Consider the following 18358-nt stretch of genomic DNA (forward strand, 5'->3'; position numbering starts at 1 on the left):
CAAAGAGTCAGACACAACTGAGCGACTAAGCACAGCATGGCGGCTAGATGACCCCCATCCACCCATGTCCCTCCCACCCCAAAGTGGGCAGAAAACTAGAGGATTATTCTTTGGAGAGTATAAAACAGAGGGTCTCTGACCTGGGGGAAACAGGGACCTGAGGGCAGGAAAGAAGGAGATTAAGTAACTGTTTACATCCTGAATGTCTGTGGAGTCCCCAGGACAATGCTCCTTTCCCTGTCCGCCTCAGCTCCTGGCACCCGGCAGCCAGGCAGGAATCTTGAAGCAGAAGACTGGAATATGATCCTGGGACGAGGGCAGCACCTAATGAAATGGCCCAGTCAGATCTCTGGCAGACTTCACCCCAGGGTGGCCACTGTCAACAAGCCCCAAGCCCCACAGCTCCCAATCAACTTTTAAATTTTTTCTTTTAACTTTTTTTTGGGGGGTGGTGGGTAGCTAATTTCAGACTTAGAGACAAATCGCAAGCATTCCTGTTTACTCTTCACCAAATTCTCCTGCTGCTGCTGCTAAGTCGCTTCAGTCGTGTCCGACTCTGCGACCCCATGGACTGCAGCCCACCAGGCTCCTCTGTCCATGGGATTTTCCAGGCAAGAGTACTGGAGTGGGTTGCCATTGCCTTCTCTGAAATTCCCCTATGTTCCTATTATTTTTTCTGCTAAACATAAAGTCCTTTTATCACTGAATAATTTAGTGAGTGTTTCTCAAGACCAAGGACCTTCTCCTAACATGGAAATTAACATTGTTTCAGGGCTATCATCTTATCTGCAGACCTTATTCAGATTTTGCCAGATATGCCAATAATATCCTTTAAAGGAGAAAAGGCCAGATTACGTGCTGCATTTAGTTATCCTGTTTCTTATCATCTGAAGCAGTTCCTCAGTATTTCTTTGCCTTCATGGCATTGATAATTTTCTCCAAGAGTTCAGGACAGGTATTTTTCAGAATGTCCCTCAGATTGTTTCTGATATTTCCCCCTGATTTATGCCCTGTTGGCAGGAACACTGCAGAAATGGTTCGGTTCTTGATGCATCATTCAGGAGGCCCATGGCATCTCTTCACCCCATTGCCAGTGATGTTAACCTCAATCATATGCTTAAGGAGGCAGATGTCACATTTCGCCAGTGTTAAATTATCGGTTTCCCCTTACAATTAATATCTATCACTCACTAGTTTTAGTATCATCAAGTCTTTCCTAAATCACTTCTTATCATGCTGCTGCTACTGCTAAGTTGCTTCAGTCGTGTCTAACTCTGTGCAACCCCATAGATGGCCGCCCACCAGGCTCCCCCATCCCTGGGATTCTCCAGGCAAGAACAGTGAAGTGGGTTGCCATTTCCTTCTCCAATGCATGAAAGTGAAAAGTGAAAGTGAAGTCGCTCAGTCATGTCTGACTCTTAGCGACCCCATGGACTGCAGCCCACCAGACTCCTCCATCCATGGGATTTTCCAGGCAAGAGTACAGGAGTGGGGTGCCATTGCCTTCTCCGATCATGATACTATCTGGTGGCAATTTTCTAATTCCACCATTCCTTTTATACTTATTAGTTGGGTTTCTGGGATAAGGAAGAGCTTCCTTTAATTACCATATATTTATTTATAAAGTTACATCAATGTGGACTCATGGATTTTATTTCAATCAATGAGTTACAGTCTGTTACCACTGAAATCGCTCAGTCTACATATCTACTTAATATATCTACTCAATATATTCCAGATCTATCCTGTGGGAGCTCCTTTAGGCTGGTTCTTGTGTCCATCATTATGTCATTCCTTGAGCACAGCTGTCACAGAGATGTTCTGGCCTCATCTACTACTTTCTCTGCTCTAGTTCAGGAATCAGACATTTCTTCAAGGACTCTTCATTCTTTTAGTAATGCTCACCAGAGAGCCAAGGAAGGTGTCTAGTAGAAAAGATAAGACAAAATAAAGCAAACAAACAAATGGATAATGGCTACTTGGCAGAAACAGATTGTATACGGAGATAAACACTTAAAAATATTCAACACACTATCATGCATATTTTCAGAGAGGAGAAACTATTGCATCCGTTAAAGGACAGGATGCCATAAAAAGAATGATTGGTGAAGAAACAGATATTGGATGTTAAATACTTGAGAGTGTAAATGAAAAACGCAATTGAGGGGCTATGAGATAAAGCTGAGGAGATAACTAAAATGGAAGCAAAAAAAAAAAAAAGAGGTGGAAAATATAAAAGCAAAAACAAAACAGAGGTCCAAAATCTGAAAGGTAAAAGTTCTAGAAAAAGAGAAGAGAGAAAATGGCAGTAAGGTTCATGGAAAGAAGGGGCTGGGTGTTGGTGGACATGGGCAAACCCAGCCTTTTGCCAAATGAGGGATAGCATTAATGGGTATTTGAATACTGCTGGGTAGGGGTGTGCTGAAAAAATTTTAACAACAAGCCATCTAAAAATGTATGCGTGTGTATGCATCCATATTTTTAATTATAAATTTTTACTGATATGAGTAAAATATTTAAAACAATAAAATATGTAATATTCTTTATTGTTAATTCTATCTATCTAATTGATTCTCACAGGATAGTTTCACTGATATTTGTCAAATTCTTACATGTGTGGCTAACTATGGTTGTGATTCAACCATTATTTGACAAAGAGAGATGCATTCCAATATGCTCTTTTCCCACTTAAATTTAGTCAGTAAATCAGATGTATGTTCTTCTGTGAAATTATTGTCCAAACCTCATAGAAATTATTGAAATTAAATTTAAACCTCTTTCAGCTTCAGTACTACACATTATGGAATTTCACCTGTTTGTCAACGATTTTTTTTTTCTGCATTAGATAATAGCTTTCAAAACTGGAAAAATACCTCCTCAATATTTTATGGATTTACAGTGTAACAGCTAAAGACCTGACATGTTAATAATCTGCAGTATTAACATTTTCTCCATCACTTTCCTAGGTCTGGACCATAGTTCAGCAAACTCTCTCTGTAACTAGCCAGAGAGTAAATATTTTAGCCCCCCATGATCTCTCTTGCATATTATCCTTTTGTTATTTTTTTCCCCAGAATTTTAAAAATGCAAAAATCATTCTCAGGTCACCATACAAAAATAACATGTTGTCTGTGATTGGCTAATTTCTGGTCTAGACAATTAGCAAAACAGTAACTCAAGCCTGTTTCGTAGTGTTTACTGATTTCTGCAGCGTAAATACTCTCACCATCGTGATTTCAAGCTACCAATGTCCCTGGAGACGGAGATGGGGGGAGAGGCACCCCAGCTCACTGTTATGTAGTATTTGGGCCATGCAGATGCAGTAGATCTAAATAACCTCAAGAGCATGGGGAAGAGTAAATAAAATGTAATAAAATAATTCAGAAGCAATACATTTCGTATTACCTTTGTTTTGTTATACAGCTTATATAATTGTAAATATGTAGAATTTAGTTTTTAATAATGGTGGTGTTAAACAATGGGGGAGTGGGCCAGGGGACTGGCGGAGGTCTGAGGGTGGCTGTAGTCTCTAATTATGGTCAGAACGCAGCCTATGGATAAGGCCAGGCTCAGGCTGTGACCTTCATCGTGGCTCAGTCTTTGCGGAGGCTGTGTCTGGTGTTAACTTGGGGGCTTGATATATGATCTGAGAAAAGCTGACCACTTCTCCTGTTAAAGGAGACTGAACCATGTTTCACCAGGCCTCTGCTGACAAGCCTGGGAATCAGCTCACAGACCCCAGCTAAGCAGAGGCTCAGTTAACTGTGTGTGTGTGTTTTCACTGTGCCATGCGCCTTGCAAGATCTTAGCTCCCCAGTCAGGGATCAAACCTGGGCCCCCAGCAGTGGAAGGGCAGAGTCTTAACCAAATGGACAGCCACAGAGTTCCCAAGGCTCAGTTATTGTAGACTTTCTCTGTCTTTTCCGTGAAGCCTCTCCTCCGGTCATCTCCATATTTGCCACTAGAGGGCAGCAGAGACTTGACTATTAATACAAAGGCCCCTAGCCTCTTCACCCAGGAAACAGTGGAGAAGCAAGCACCAGGCTTGATCCTACCAGCTGAGAGTGGGCAGTAGATGTCCTCCTCTACTTGCATGACCACTATGGTTTGAGTCATAGCCTTCTGGATTAAGCTCTGGAAACTGATTGACCCTGACCCCTACCTAACTCCAGCCTTGGTCCTGGCCCTGTCTGGCTAAATCATACATTCTTGGGGGCTGGGCTTCCTTTGTGGCTCAGTGGTAAGTAATTAGCCTCCAATTAAAATAAATAAATTTAAATTAAAAAAAAAAAGAATCCACCTGCCAGTGCAGGAGACATGGGTCCCATCCCTGGTCCAGGAAGATCCTAGATGCTGCAGAGCAGCTAATCCTGTGAGCCACAACTATTGAGCCAGTGCTCTGGAGCCTGAGAACCACGACTACTGAGCCCAGGAGCCACAACTACTGAAGGCTGTGCATGCCCTAGAGCCCATGCTTCACAACAAGAGAAGCCACCGCAAAGAGAAGGATGGGCACTGCAACCACAGAATAGCTCCTGCTCTCTGCAACTAGACAAAGCCTGCATGCAGCAACAAAGACCCAGAGCAGCCAAAAATAAGTAAATAAATAAAACTGTTTAAAATAGTAATGAGTGCTGAAAAATTGATGCTTTTGAACTGTGGTGTTGGAGAAGACTCTCGAGAGTCTCTTGGACTGCAAGGAGATCCAACCAGTCCATTCTAAAGGAAATCAGTCCTGAATACTCATTGGAAGGACTGATGCTGAAGCTGAAACTCCAATACTTTGGCCACTTGATGTGAAGAACTGACTCATTGGAAAAGACCCTGATGCTGGGAAAGATTGAAGGCAGGAGAAGAAGGGGATGACAGAGGATGAGATGGTTGGATGGCATCACCAACTCGATGGACATGAGTTTGAGTAAGCTCTGGGAGTTGGTGATGGACAGCGAGGCCTGGCATGCTGCAGTCCATGGGGTCACAAAGAGTTGGACACGACTGAGTGACTGAACTGAACTGAACTGAGTGGTTGGGAGTGGAGTTGATTGCATTTGAGTCTGTCATAGCGCCCAGCACTGACTGGGTACTTAGGAAATGATTACTGAATCAGTACTTGGAGGGTGGGTGGTGTAGTATGCGAGAAAGAGCCTGGCTTTAGAATCAGAGAGACATGATTTAAACTCTAGCCTTAGCTGTATGACCTTAAGTGACTTAGCCTCTCTGAGCCTATGATTTGCCATTTGTAAGAGAAAACATTGGTACCTAACTTGAATGGTTGTTTGAGGATTAAGTGAAATGCCGTGGGTTGGACCCAGTACACACTAGTTGCTTAATAAATGGAGAAATTGTTATGATACAGTTTTGAGAAATGATGAGTAATTGGGCATGGATAAAGGAATAGATGGGAGACAGAAGATGTGATTATCAGAAAAGGAGGCTGAAGGTCATGAAGGAGCTTGAATGCTATGTTGAAGACCTAGGGTTTTCTTCTCTCTACAATGAGGAACCTCTGAGGAGCTCCATCTACTTGGTGAGGCGAAACTAAGACACAGGAAATCTCTAATTGCAGCTCTTTGGCAATCTCACTTATGGAGAATCCAGAACACACACATACACACTTAATTTGGAAATTATTTCACATTTACAGAAAATTTCAAGTATAGTCAAAAGAATACCATATGCTTTTTATCCTGAATCACCTGTTGTAAATCATCACATTTGCTTTATTATTTCCCCTCCCGACTGTATATTATTTATTACTCCTGAACCATCTGCCAGTAAGCAGCATACATCACAATCCTTAACCTCTAAATATTTTAAAGCATATTTTTAAAGGAGAAGGATATATTTTTACATAAGCATAATTGATAAACAGTTATCAACTTCTGTAAATTTATCATTAATACAATACTTATTTCAAATATTGACTGAGTTGGCAGAAAAGTGGCCCTTAAAGATGGCCATGTCCTAAATAAATTTGCACTGTTTTAAGCCACTAAATTTGTGATAATTTGTTGTGGCAGCAAAGAAACTACTATTAACACTTTCATCAATGCTGATGGTATTTCAGTTTTGTCGATTGACCCTGTAATGTCCTTTATAACACCTCTCCCTGTAGTCTATGGCCACACATTGTGCTCAGTTGTCAGATCTTTTTAACTTCCTATAACTGGATCAGAACTGGATCCATTTCTCGGCATTTATTTGTCTTCTATGACAACGACATTTTTGAGGATGCAGTCTGCCCATCCCTGCCTGCTCCTTTTTCAGCTGAATGTTTCTCTTTCTGGGTTTGTCTGCTGTTCCCTCGTGACTAGATTCAGGTGCTGCCCCCATGGCTGGAGCACTGCATAAGTGATGTTGTGTCCTTCTCAGGGTAACACCAGGAAGCACTCAATGTCCACCGTCGGTGGTGTAATTTTTTATCCTGGCTGCCACTGAGAAGTGGCCCATGTGGTGGGAAGCGGGAATTTGCATCAAGGTGGTCATCACTCTGCTGGGAACCGATGAGGAGACAAGTGATACCTAATGTCTGCCTTTGAGGACTACGCAGCCTCCTGAGAAGCTCGAAGTTGAGGGGGAGGTGGAACAAGTAGACTCATTCCTTCATTCCACACCACACACATTTACTGAGTGCCTGTGTGGGCTGGAACTGGGCTACAAAGCGGGGCTGGTGCTTACCTTCATGATGCTTACATTCAAGCAGAGAGGACCACCGGTGAAAAGATTGCTGCGTCCCCAGCATCTAGACCAGTACCTGTCACACAGTGCCAAGGGGTGACTGAATGAATCACTGAACATTAGAGTAGCATCAATCTTTCGCTAGAGGCAGTGTTTTGGTCTGCTCCCTTAACAGGTGAAGAAGTCAAGGCTCAGAGAGGGCAAACAGCCCTCAGGGGCCAATCAGGTGGCTTTGGGAGTTTTAAGTCCTGATCTTCCTAAGCAGAGCAGGTCAGCAAGCTGGAGTTTCCTGCCAGCGGGCAGCTGGGGGCTGGTTCATCTCGGAGGGCTCCGTCTCCCCCTCCTTCCTGCTGCCCTGCCTTCTCTCCCCATCCTGCTCTGGGGCCTGGGGCCCTGTGATTGGGCCTGTGGTTATTTAGTCAGTGATAATATTGGATTTACTTTCATCTCTGAATTGCATCAAATGTCGCCAGTGACATTTAGCTGACACACAAGGAGGAGGCTGGCATTTTTAGATTGTCAGCGTGTTACAGATGTAGAAGCGGATTGTGTCGGCGTCTGGTTTATTGTTAATTAGATGGAGCCTCAGTGAGCGGGTGGATAAGCCCTTCCATCGCTCGCTCGTGCTTCAAACTGACTTCAAACCCCCTCCCAGAAATTAATGAGGCCCTGCCAGTTTCCCCACTGTGATGGGGAATTTGTTTCAGAAGTTTAGGGAGCAAGTGACAAAGTGAGTTGTTCTCCATCAGTGGGCGTCTTTTATATGCTCGGTTATGCGCTGACAACTCACTGTCCTTCTCCTTTACAACTGAGAGATAACATGAAAGGAAAACAGTGACATCTGTACAGCAATTCGTATGAGTTCAACATTTATACATCAATAATATCTATTGAATGCTTACTAGCTGTCTGACTCCAGGGTAATTCCTTAACCTCGCTGCCTCAGTTTTCTCATCTGTCAATTGGGATAATAATAGTTCTACTTCCTAGGGTTGTTGTGAGAAGTTAAACATTGAAAGTGCTTAGAATAGTGTCTTGCACATAGGAGGCACCACATCCCTCTCTGCTGCCACTATGAGTGTTTCTATTTTGTGATTAATGTGGTGGTGCTGAGGAAATGGGGGCTTCCCAGGCAGCGCTAGTGGTAAAGACCCTGCTTGCCAATGCAGGGGACATAAAAGATGAGGGTTTGATCCCTGGCTTGGGAAGATTCCCTGGAGGAGGTCATGGCAACCCACTCCAATATTCTTGCCTGGAGAATCTCATGGACAGAGGAGCCTGGTGGGGTACAGTCCATGAGGTCACACAGAGTCGGACATGACCGAGCAACTAGGCACGCATGCTGAGGGGATATGCAGTTGTGGGAAATGCTTCTCACATAATTTATAATCTGATGGACGAGGTGGATGAGTCTATGACCAACTCCTCAGAGTCCAGGATTGTGTTATTTCAAAATTCTTTGAGTATAGGACTTGGAGGTTCTATGACTTCATATTTTTTTAAATAATTTTATTTATTTACTATTTTTGGCTGTGCTGGGTCTTCACTGCTGCGTGGACTTTTCTCTAGTCGAGGTGAGTTGGGCCACTTTCCCGCTGTGGTGCGTGGGCTTCTCGTTGTGGTGGCTTCTCTTGCTGTGCAGCACAGGCTCCAGGGCGCACAGGCTTCAGTAGCTGTGGCGTGCGGGCTCCACAGTTGTGGCTCTTGGGCTCTAGAGCACAGGCTCAATAGTTGTGGCATGTGGGCCTAGTTGCTCCATGGCACGTGGGGTCCTGCCCAAACCAAGGATGGAACCCCTGTCTCTTGCATTGGCAGGTAGATTCTTTACCACGAGCTACCAGGGAGGCCCCTGATTTCATATTTTTAAGATTCTCTAAAGTGATAGTCCTAACATTCTATGGGTCTATGATTCTAAGGTTCTGTGATTCCTAAGTGCCAGGAGTTGATCTGAAGTGACAAACACTGGTTTGTTGCTTGCCAAACCGGTTTCCCTCTCCTCCTGAGCATGCAGACTGTTTCTCTGGCCTCTCTCATCATTCGGTGTGAACACGGGCTGAGTTCTGGCCAAAGAAGATGACTGGAAGGGATTGGAAGATGAGTGGAATCACACCCTGGGATTCAGACTTAAAAAATAACTGTATGAACTTCACCAGAAGCTACTTAGGTAGTGGGGGTCAGGGGAGAGGGGCATCTGGAGCCCTGTCCTCTCTACACAGAGCACCTTCCCTTTCTTCTCCATCTGGTAACTGGAGCTTCCAAGCCACCTCCTCTAGGATACCCTCCTTCACTCTCCCAGAGTTAGCTGCTCCTTCCTCTATGCCTCAGTTTCCTCATCTGTGAAAGGGGGCACACTAAGGAATAATAAGATGCTGCAAATAGATGGAGAAAAAGTAGAAACAGTGACAGACTTTTGTTTTCTTGGGCTCCAAAATCACTGTGGATGGTGACTGCAGCCATGAAATTAAAAGACACTTGCTCTTTGGAAGAAAAGATATGACAAACCTAGATTGCCTGTTAAAAAGCAGAGACATCACTTTGTCAACAAAGCTCCATATAGTCAAAGCTATGGTTTTTCTAGTAGTCATGTACAAATGTGCGAGTTGGACCATACAGAAGGCTGAGTGCTAAAGAATTGATGCTTTTGAACTGTGGTGTTGGAGAAGACTCTTGAGAGTCCCTTGGACTGCAAGGAGATCCAACCAGTCCATCCTAAAGGAAATCAACCCTGAATAATCATTGGAAAGACTGATGCTAAAGCTGAAGCTCCAATACTTTGACCTCATGCAAAGAGCTGAATCATTGGAAAAGACCCTGATGCTGGGAAAGATTGAGGACAGGAGGAGAAGAGGGCCACAAAGGATGAGATGGTTGGATGGCATTAATGACTAAATGGACATGAATGTGAGCAAACTCCAGGAGATAGTGAAGGACAGGGGAGCCTGGCGTGCTGCAGTCCATGGGGTCACAAACAGTTGGACATGACTTATCAACTGAACAACAACTCAGAATGTGCTGAGACCTGAGCCTGGCCCTCGTGAGCATCCTGGTCTATCAGAGCAACCCGGCTCTTGAGTTGGGTGTTGGCATTGGCGTTAGGGCGGCTCACTAGGATTCCAGTCTTCATAGAGATGCACTGACCTTCTGGGAAAAAAGACCAAAGAAAACTTTGGCTTCCACACACCGGTGTTAGTCAAAGAAAGGGGGACAAAGACTGTCCTGGGACTCTGCGAAGAGTGTCCAGAAGAGGCAGCAGCTGGGCTTGTCATTGTCTTCAGTGAAGGAAAGCACCTCTGAGTAGGGACCCTGAAGTGGCTTCCAACTAAGCCATCCAGCAAGCACTAATCTCAGGTTCCTAAAAAGATTGGCAAGGGTGCTTAGTAGAACCATAGAAATGAGAACTGGGACAATCTGACTTTTTAAACTGGGCCCAGACAGTTTATACTTAAGGAAGCTGAAGTTCAAAGAGGGTAAGTTACTTCCCCAAAGTTGCACAGCATTAATCAGCAGAGCTGGAGTTGGAACAGCAGTGTCCAGGTCTTTCCCTTGGTTTGGTGCAGGGCCCACACAGAGGAGGGCAGCAGAAGCAGGGGTGGAGAACTCCCAGCTGGCAGTACTGGTGCAGGCAGCTGGAAAGCTCTGGATGCCATGGAACAGGAATCGCAAGCCTCCCCAGGGACCAAGACAAGAAGGCTGGGGCCTCCTGGACTCCTCATTCTCTGTCTGGGGGATGGCCTTCCCCTCCAGTGAGCGCGGCCGAGGAGTCAGTGACGTTACAGGGTGCCTGCTCCCTATAGATTAGTGCTTGTTTGGAAGGGCCATGCACACTGCACACTTGCCCTATGTAAATAACAAAATAAAAAGGCAGGCTCTGCCACCGTGCCACTCTGCAGACCCTGCGCAGTTTCGCTGTCCCTTGGAGCAGGAGGCTTCTGACTGAAGGATGTTTAGGTACTAACGGATTCTACTTGAGTTGCCATCTAAACAGCAAACATCTTTGCAGCTGCATAGAATCTTCCCCAGGGGGTGGGGGGAGAGCGACGAGCTGGGTGGAGATGGGCTTTACATGCTGTTATTTTTAGAACACTTGGCGGAAGGCCTTAGAGATTTGAGAGAGGTTTTTCAGGTTGGATATAATCTCAAAGAATGGAAAGAGGCTGAGAGAGATGGTAATTCTCTACTGGTTGAGCCTGAGATAAAAGGCTAAAATATTTGTGTCGTCTTCGTCTTTTAAACCTGAGTTTTATAGGGGTGAAACGTAGTATCTTCCATTATATACTGTCAACCTTATGGAGCGCCTAGTCACCATTGCTGTGATGTGCAGCAGACACTTAATTCTCTTGTTCACAGTTCGGAGTCTCACCGAATCGCTGACCCGAATGTCTGGTACTTTCCTCAATTTCCTGGGTGTTAGAGCTGCCCTAAGTAACACAGAGCTCGGAGTATATGGAAGGCCTGGTATGTTTGTTTGCCTCGTGGTTGCTGTAAAGTCAGAAGACACGTGGAAATTGATCTCTGATTAATGGTGAGCTCATAAATAATCTCGGGACACGGATATGTCCTGAGAACAGGGAAGGAAGTCAGGGGGAAGGCAGGCCAACCCAGGGAGGGGAGATTATGGAGATAATGGGCAATTATGGCCCCAGTCGTGTGATTGGAGGCCGCCCTGTGGAGAGAAGGGCACCTGCTTTCCCCAGAGACACACTGGGCTGTGGTCTCAGATTTGCCACTTTTGCCCATGAGGGTGGGAAAGTCAGTCATCCCTCTGAGCTTCAGTTTTCTTATTGGGGAGCAGGAACAATCCCTGCCTTACAGTGATGACATGAAATAAGGGATGTAAAGTCAATGGATGCACCACACTGCTGGTGTGTATCCCCTCTGGTGACAGCTGGGTTTGCTGTATTTCTCTTTTTTCTTTCTCTCCCTGTGTGCTACTGACAGAGCTGAGCAGAATGAAGACTCTGCGGGGAAGGGGGGTAGGATATTGTGACTCCCGTTTTTCTACCAAACATCTGACATTTTTACAGTTTGGGATGTTGTAGTGGAGACTATTTCTTATCAGAAGCAATTTCTCAGCTGTAGCTTAAAACTTAAAAGATTTAGTCCTTGGTCCTTGGCTTCTTGTGGGTCCTCAGTAACTATCTGGAGTGGAATGTTGACAATCAAGGTCCTGTCCTCCAGGGCTTCATATCACACAGGAAACATATTGACCACCTGCCCCTGGAAGTGGCTGAGCAGATAATAAGGCACTTTGTACTTGGAGAGGTCTTGAATTTTCTCAGTTGAGGTTCTACCCAAAATGCCAGGGATATGCTGAGTAGAGAGGGACTGACTAATGGTCTGGGAAGTCAGGAAGGCTTCATAGAGGAGGTGACATGTGAGCTGGGTCTTGAAGTACATAGGAGTTCTCCCAAAAGAGAAAGGGGTAAAGAATGTTCTGGGCACACCACACATGTGAAACCGGGAGGCATGAAAGAAGAGCTGCAGTCATCATCTAAGTGAAGCCTAGGAGTGTTGACAGCAGCTCTGCAATTCCTAGGGATGGCTGGTGCTTCAGATGGACAGAGTTAACCCTTGTCCCCCACCCTCCCCCCCACGGAGATGCAGCTGAGGATGCTGCTTATCACTATATCAATTAGCATTTATTGAGCACTTAGTATGTCCCTGGCACTGGAGGTGCTTTCCACATATTAACTCCCTTCATACCATCAAATTTATGAGGTAGCTGCTGTCTATCTATTCCCTACTTTGGAGATGAGGAAATTGATGGCTACAGAGGCTAAATAACTTCCCAAAGGTCACGTACCGACAGTGACAAGCATCTCTTGTTTCCCCTTCCTCTGATCCAGCGCGCTGCCTTATTTGGTATCCGCCCACAGATTTGTTATATGATAGGGCCAGAGTGAGCCACTTATTTGGAAATCACTGTTCAGCTGGGAATGGGGCGAGGCGGGGAGAAGAAATCGAATGTGATGACAAGATGGAAAATTAGAGGTGGCTAAAATTAAGTGATATTACTCACATACCACAGGCCTACTCCCACACCTGGTTTTCATCCTGTTTTCTTCCCTTTCTTCCCCTTGGGTCTTTAGTAGAGCTGGGCACAGGTCGCTGGTGATAAGAAGCCAAAGAGAATTACAGTGTCCAGAGTGGCCTCCCTGCTGACGCTGGTCTGGGAGGTGGCACCAGCTCCCTGGTGCAGGAGCCACTTTAATTTCCTCTTTCTTCCTCTGTCTCTCTTTTGAGGCTTGACTTTAAATGAAAAACTTTCCCCTCACTTGCTGAAGGCACTGGGGATCACGAAGTTTGTCTGGTGGGGTAGAGGCTGTGGGATGAAGCGGGGAGGGGAGGAGAAGGGAACTGAGGGGGCACGGAGGGGCAGAGGAGGGGGGCAGAGGAGGGGGGCGTGGTGGGGAGTGAGAAGGCAAGGAGGAGGGAAGGGGAGGAGGACCTGAGATGGCGGTGCTCTGGGGGCCCTCTTCTCCTTGCCTCTCTGCCTGCCTCTGGGGTTCCAAAGGTGGGGATTGTCCTTCACGTCCACAAATAGTGTGCTGGAAAAGGCCTGGTATTGGCCAGGAGGAGGCAACTTGTGTGGGTATGAGCAGAGTTGTGGCTGCTCACTGAGTGTGTTGAAGTGAGCTGAATGGACAGGGTCCATGAAGGGGCTGGGGGCATGGTCGGTGACTGTGGGTGAAGCTCAGTCTTGAAATCCAGAGGCGTGATGGCTCTGGGGTGGGGTGGGCAGTGTTGTGGTTTAGATGCCAGTAGATCTGTATGTCTTCCCTGTGGTCAGCTGGTTAAGAATCCACCTGCAACGTGGAAGACCTGGGTTCGACCCCTGGGTTGGGAATATCCCCTGGAGAAAAGAAAGGCTACCCACTCCAGTATTCTGGCCTGGAGAATCCCATGGACTGTATAGTGCATGGGGTTGCCAAGCGTCGGACATGACTGAGCGACATTCACAGATCTGTATTCGGGCTTCCCGGGTGGTGCTAGAGGTAAAGAACCCACCAGCCAATGCAGGAGGCATGAGACATGAGTTTGATCCCTGGGTCAGGAAGATGCCCTGGAGGAGGGCATGGCAACCCACACCAGTATCCCTGCCTGGAGAATCCCATGGACAGAGGAGCCTGGCAGGCTACAGTCCATAGGGCTGCACAGAGTTGGATGTGACAGAAGTGACTTAGCATGCACGCATGCACGCAGACCTGTATTCAAATCCCAGTTCCACCACCCACTAACTGTGTGACCTGGGCAAGACTCCAACCTCTCTGGGCCTCAGCTTCCTTGAGGGCTGCTGAGAGGTTTACATGACACAAATTATATGACTAACCTGGCCCATGCAAGTTCCTTGCATTCTCTCTACTGAGTATTAACTACCTGTGTGACTTGGGGCACGTCACACCACTTCTCCAAATCTCAATTTCTTGATAAAATGGGGTAACTAATGGACTGCCTCTTGCGCCTACCTCACTAGGTCAGTGCAAGGATGAAATGATACAAGGAGTACTTAAAAATCCATCAATGAAAACTGGAAAGAGCTGATGGATAGGAGAAGTAATTGAGGTACTGGCTGTGTGGCTTCTGTCTGGAATCGTTGTTCTCAGTGCTGGGGTCACAGGCTTACTGTTGCTTGACTCTGTCCCTGAAAATCTTTGGGTTTAAAGAATAGCAGAATTACTCTGTGGCAAGGGAGGCTTCTGGGGGTGCTGTCATGCTCTGTATTTTGATCTGGGAGCTGGTTAGACCGGCAGTGGGCTTTGTGAAAATTCACCAAGCTGCGTAGTTATGATTAGTGCACTTTCTGTATCTATTTTATAAAACAAAACACTTCTACTTAAAAATATTTGTGTGTGCCAATTGCATTATTTATTTAATTATTGGAGTATAATTGCTTTATAATGTTGTGTTAGTTTCTGCTATTTGGTTGTATTTTTAATGACATTAATAATTGTTAAAATTTTAAGGTAGGTTAAGGGATTTGTTTAAAACAGAAAGAATTCTTATTTTTTAGGCACATGTTGAAATGTTTATGGATTAAGTGAATAGAATTTGATTAAAAAAAAAACCCTCAACAATGAGGGGATGGTGGGGAGAGGGAGCTGGTAGAAATGTAGATGAATCAAGACTGGCCAGGGGTTGATAACTGATGAAGCTGGAACATAGGTTCATGAATGCTTACTATACTCCCTATTTCTGTATATTAAAAATTTGTCCATAATAAAAATGTTTTTAAAATATTTAGAATTTTGTATTGATCATGACCAAGTGATATTTATCCCAGGCCTGAAAGGCTGGTTCTTTCAACACTTGAAAATTAATGTTATGAGAGTGAAGGTTGCTCAGTCATGTCTGACTCTTTGCAATCCAATAGACTATGCAGTCCATGGAATTCTCCAGGCCAGAATACTGGAGTGGGTAGCTATTCCCTTCTCCAGGGGATCTTTCCAACTCGGGAAGGAACTCAGGTCTCCTGCATTGCAAGCAGATTCTTTACCAGCTGAGCCACCAGGGAAGCCCTAATGGGCACAGCTGCAAAAATTCTCAATAAAATGTTATCAAATTGAATTAATCAGAATATCAAAAGGATCATATACCATGATCAAATGGGATTTATTTCAGGAATGCAAAGATAGTTCAACATATTCAAATCAATAAATTTCATACACCATATTAATAAAATCATATGTTGTTGTTCGGTCGCTAAGTAATGTCCGACTCTTTGAGATCCCATAGATTGTAGCATGCCAGGGTTCCCTGTCCTTCACTATCTTCTGGAATTTGCTCAAACTCAAGTCCATTTAGTCGTTGATGCTATCCAACCATTTTATCCTCTGCCATTCCCTTCTCCCTTTGCTTTCAATCTTTCCCAGCATCAGAGTCTTTTCCAATGATTTAGTTCTTTGCATGAGGTCAAAGTATTGGAGCTTCAGCTTCAGCATCAGTCCTTCCAATGAATATTCAGGGTTGATTTCTTTTAGGATTGCCTGGTTTGATCTCCTTGCAGTCCAAGGAACTTTTAAGAGTCTTCTCCAGCACCACAGTTTGAAAGCATCAATTCTTTGGCACTCAGCCTTCTTTATGGTCCAACTCTCACATCCGTACATGACTATTGGAAAAACCATTACCTTTGACTAGATGGACCTTTGTCTAGATGGACCTTTGTTGGCAAAGAGATGTCTCAGCTTTGTAACATGCTGTCTAGGTTTTTCATAGCTTTCCTTCCAAGGAGCAAGTGTCTATCAATAAATTAGGTATAGATGGAATGTATCTCAACATAATAAAGGCCATCTATAACAAATTCAAGCTACAGTGAACACAGAGTGAAGATATCTCTTTGAGACAGTGATTGGTATCCTTTGAATATACATCCAGAAATGGGATTGCTGGATCATACAGTGGTGTTGTTGGTTAGTCTCTAAGTTGTGTCCAAATCTTTTGCAACCCCATGGACTGTAGCCCAGCAGGCTCCTCCATTCATGGGATTTCCCAGGCAAGAATACTGGAGTGGGTTGCCATTTCCTTTTCCAGGGGATCTTCTTAACCCAGGGATTGAGACCTTGCGTCTCCTGCATTCTTTACCACTGATCATATGGTAGTTCTGTTGTTAATTTCTTTAGAATTTTGGTTGTTTTCCACAGTGGGTGTAATGATTTACATTCCTACCAACTATGCACAAGGGTTTCCTTTTTTCCACATGCTTGCTAACAGTCATCATTTTTTGTCTTTTTTGATAATAGTCATTCTAGCATTCATGAGGTGATAGCTCACTGTGGTTTTGACTTGTATTTCCCTGACGATTGGTGATGTTGAGCACCTTTTCATGTACCTGTTGGCCATTTGTACGTCTTTTTTGGAAAAATGTCTATTCATATCCTTTGCCCATTAAAAAATTGGGTTATGTTTTTCTTTTTTTCGTGTTGAGTTGTATGAGTTCCTTGTGTATTTTGGATATTAGCCCTTTATCAGATTTGTGGTTTGCTATGCATAAGCTTTTTAGTTTGATGTAGTCCCATTTATTTGCTTTTGCTTTTGGTGTCAACAACTCATTGTCAGGGAGCTTTCCCTTCATGTTTTCTTCTAGGAATTTTATGGCTTCAGGTCTTATATTCAAGTCATTGATCCATTTTGAGTTGATTTTGGGTGTGGTGTAAGAGTGGTCCCATTTCATTCTATTGTACATGTATATCCTGTTTTCCCAACACCGTTTGTTAAAGAGACTGTCCTTTCCCCATTATATATTCTTAGGTCCTTTGTTGAAAGTTAATTTGACTATATTGCATGGATTTATATTATCTCATGTAATCCTCACAATAGCTTCAGATTCAATATCCCCCTTTTATAGATCAGGAAACTCAGGTTGAATGGTTGACTTACTTGAGGAAGTTGTAGAGACAAATTGAGCCCAAGTTATCAGGCACAAAATGACCTTTGGGTAGTGTTTTTGTGAAGAAAATGGAGGCAAAGCCCCAGAATTTTATCTCATAAAGGATTAAACTGGAAATGGTTGTGAATGGTACAGTCTTAATAAACAATTCTCCCTTAAGAGGGTTCTCAAGGCAGACTACCCTCTTCCACATCTTTGCTGGGGCCGGCTTTTCGGTCTGGAATGTCTTTCCTGCTTCACCGGACCCGTCCATATCCTCCCGTCTCTCAGGCCCATCTCCAGCTCCTCTACTCAGAAACCTTCCAGGAGGACTTGGGGCCCTGCACACCCAGGAAACACCTTCCACAGAGGGAAACAGATTTGCCCAGAATCTCTCAGCTGCAAAATATCACAGCCAGGAGGCTGGGCTCAAATCCAGTCCTCGTGACCCCTTCTTTCTCCCTCATGGATGCCACCTGAGCTGCCCTGTGCCCTGTGGGCAGCTGTGCCCTGCCTTCTTCAGGCTGCAGTTCCCACCCTCTCCCTCTCTCCACGGCTCAGATTTCCTTCTGGGAAGAAATAATTTTTTTTTTCCTCGCAGAGATGACTCTATTCTCGTGGCCATAGATTACTCCTGACACCTAATTACTGTATATCATTGTGCTGTAAAATGATGATTGGAGGTGTCACTGTCCCAAATTTGCGCTCATAAAATACGTGTTCTTTTTGTTTTCCTCCTCTGCATTTGTCTGGGAGAAAAAACAGGCGAATTTATTCCAACTTTTCAGAGGGACTTTAAAGCACAGGAACAGAGGAGTTTTAGAGGTGGGTGGTTTTAAAAATACCCTGCAGAGGCAGGAGGCCCCAGTCGTGCTGAGTTTGTGTGGCCAGGAGGAAACAAAGACCTTGGTGAAGATGCTGACTCGTAACCTGCATTTCTCTAACTTTGCTGGTCTGGAAAACCCCCCTCTTCTAGCCTTTCTCCTTTCCTGTCATCCCCATCATCCCTCCCTGCCACCAGTCCCCTCTAAGAAAGCACTGGAATGTGGTGGGAAAGGTTCCCATTCTAAGGTCACCTTGATTGGAGTTCAAATCTTGCCTCTGCTGCTTTCCTGCCCCGTGACCTTGGGAGAGCAATGCCACCAATGGAGTCTTGGTTCTACTATATATAAAAAATTTTGTTGTTGTTGTTCAGTCGTGTCTAAGTTGTGTCTAAGTCATGTCTGACTCATTTTTGACCTCATGGACTGTAGCTCACCAGGACCCTCTGTCCAGGGAATTTTCTGGGCAAGAATACTGCAGTGAGTTGCCATTTCC

This window comes from Bos indicus x Bos taurus, chromosome 3 (genome assembly GCF_003369695.1).
Source record: "Bos indicus x Bos taurus breed Angus x Brahman F1 hybrid chromosome 3, Bos_hybrid_MaternalHap_v2.0, whole genome shotgun sequence".
Taxonomy (NCBI): domain Eukaryota; kingdom Metazoa; phylum Chordata; class Mammalia; order Artiodactyla; family Bovidae; genus Bos; species Bos indicus x Bos taurus.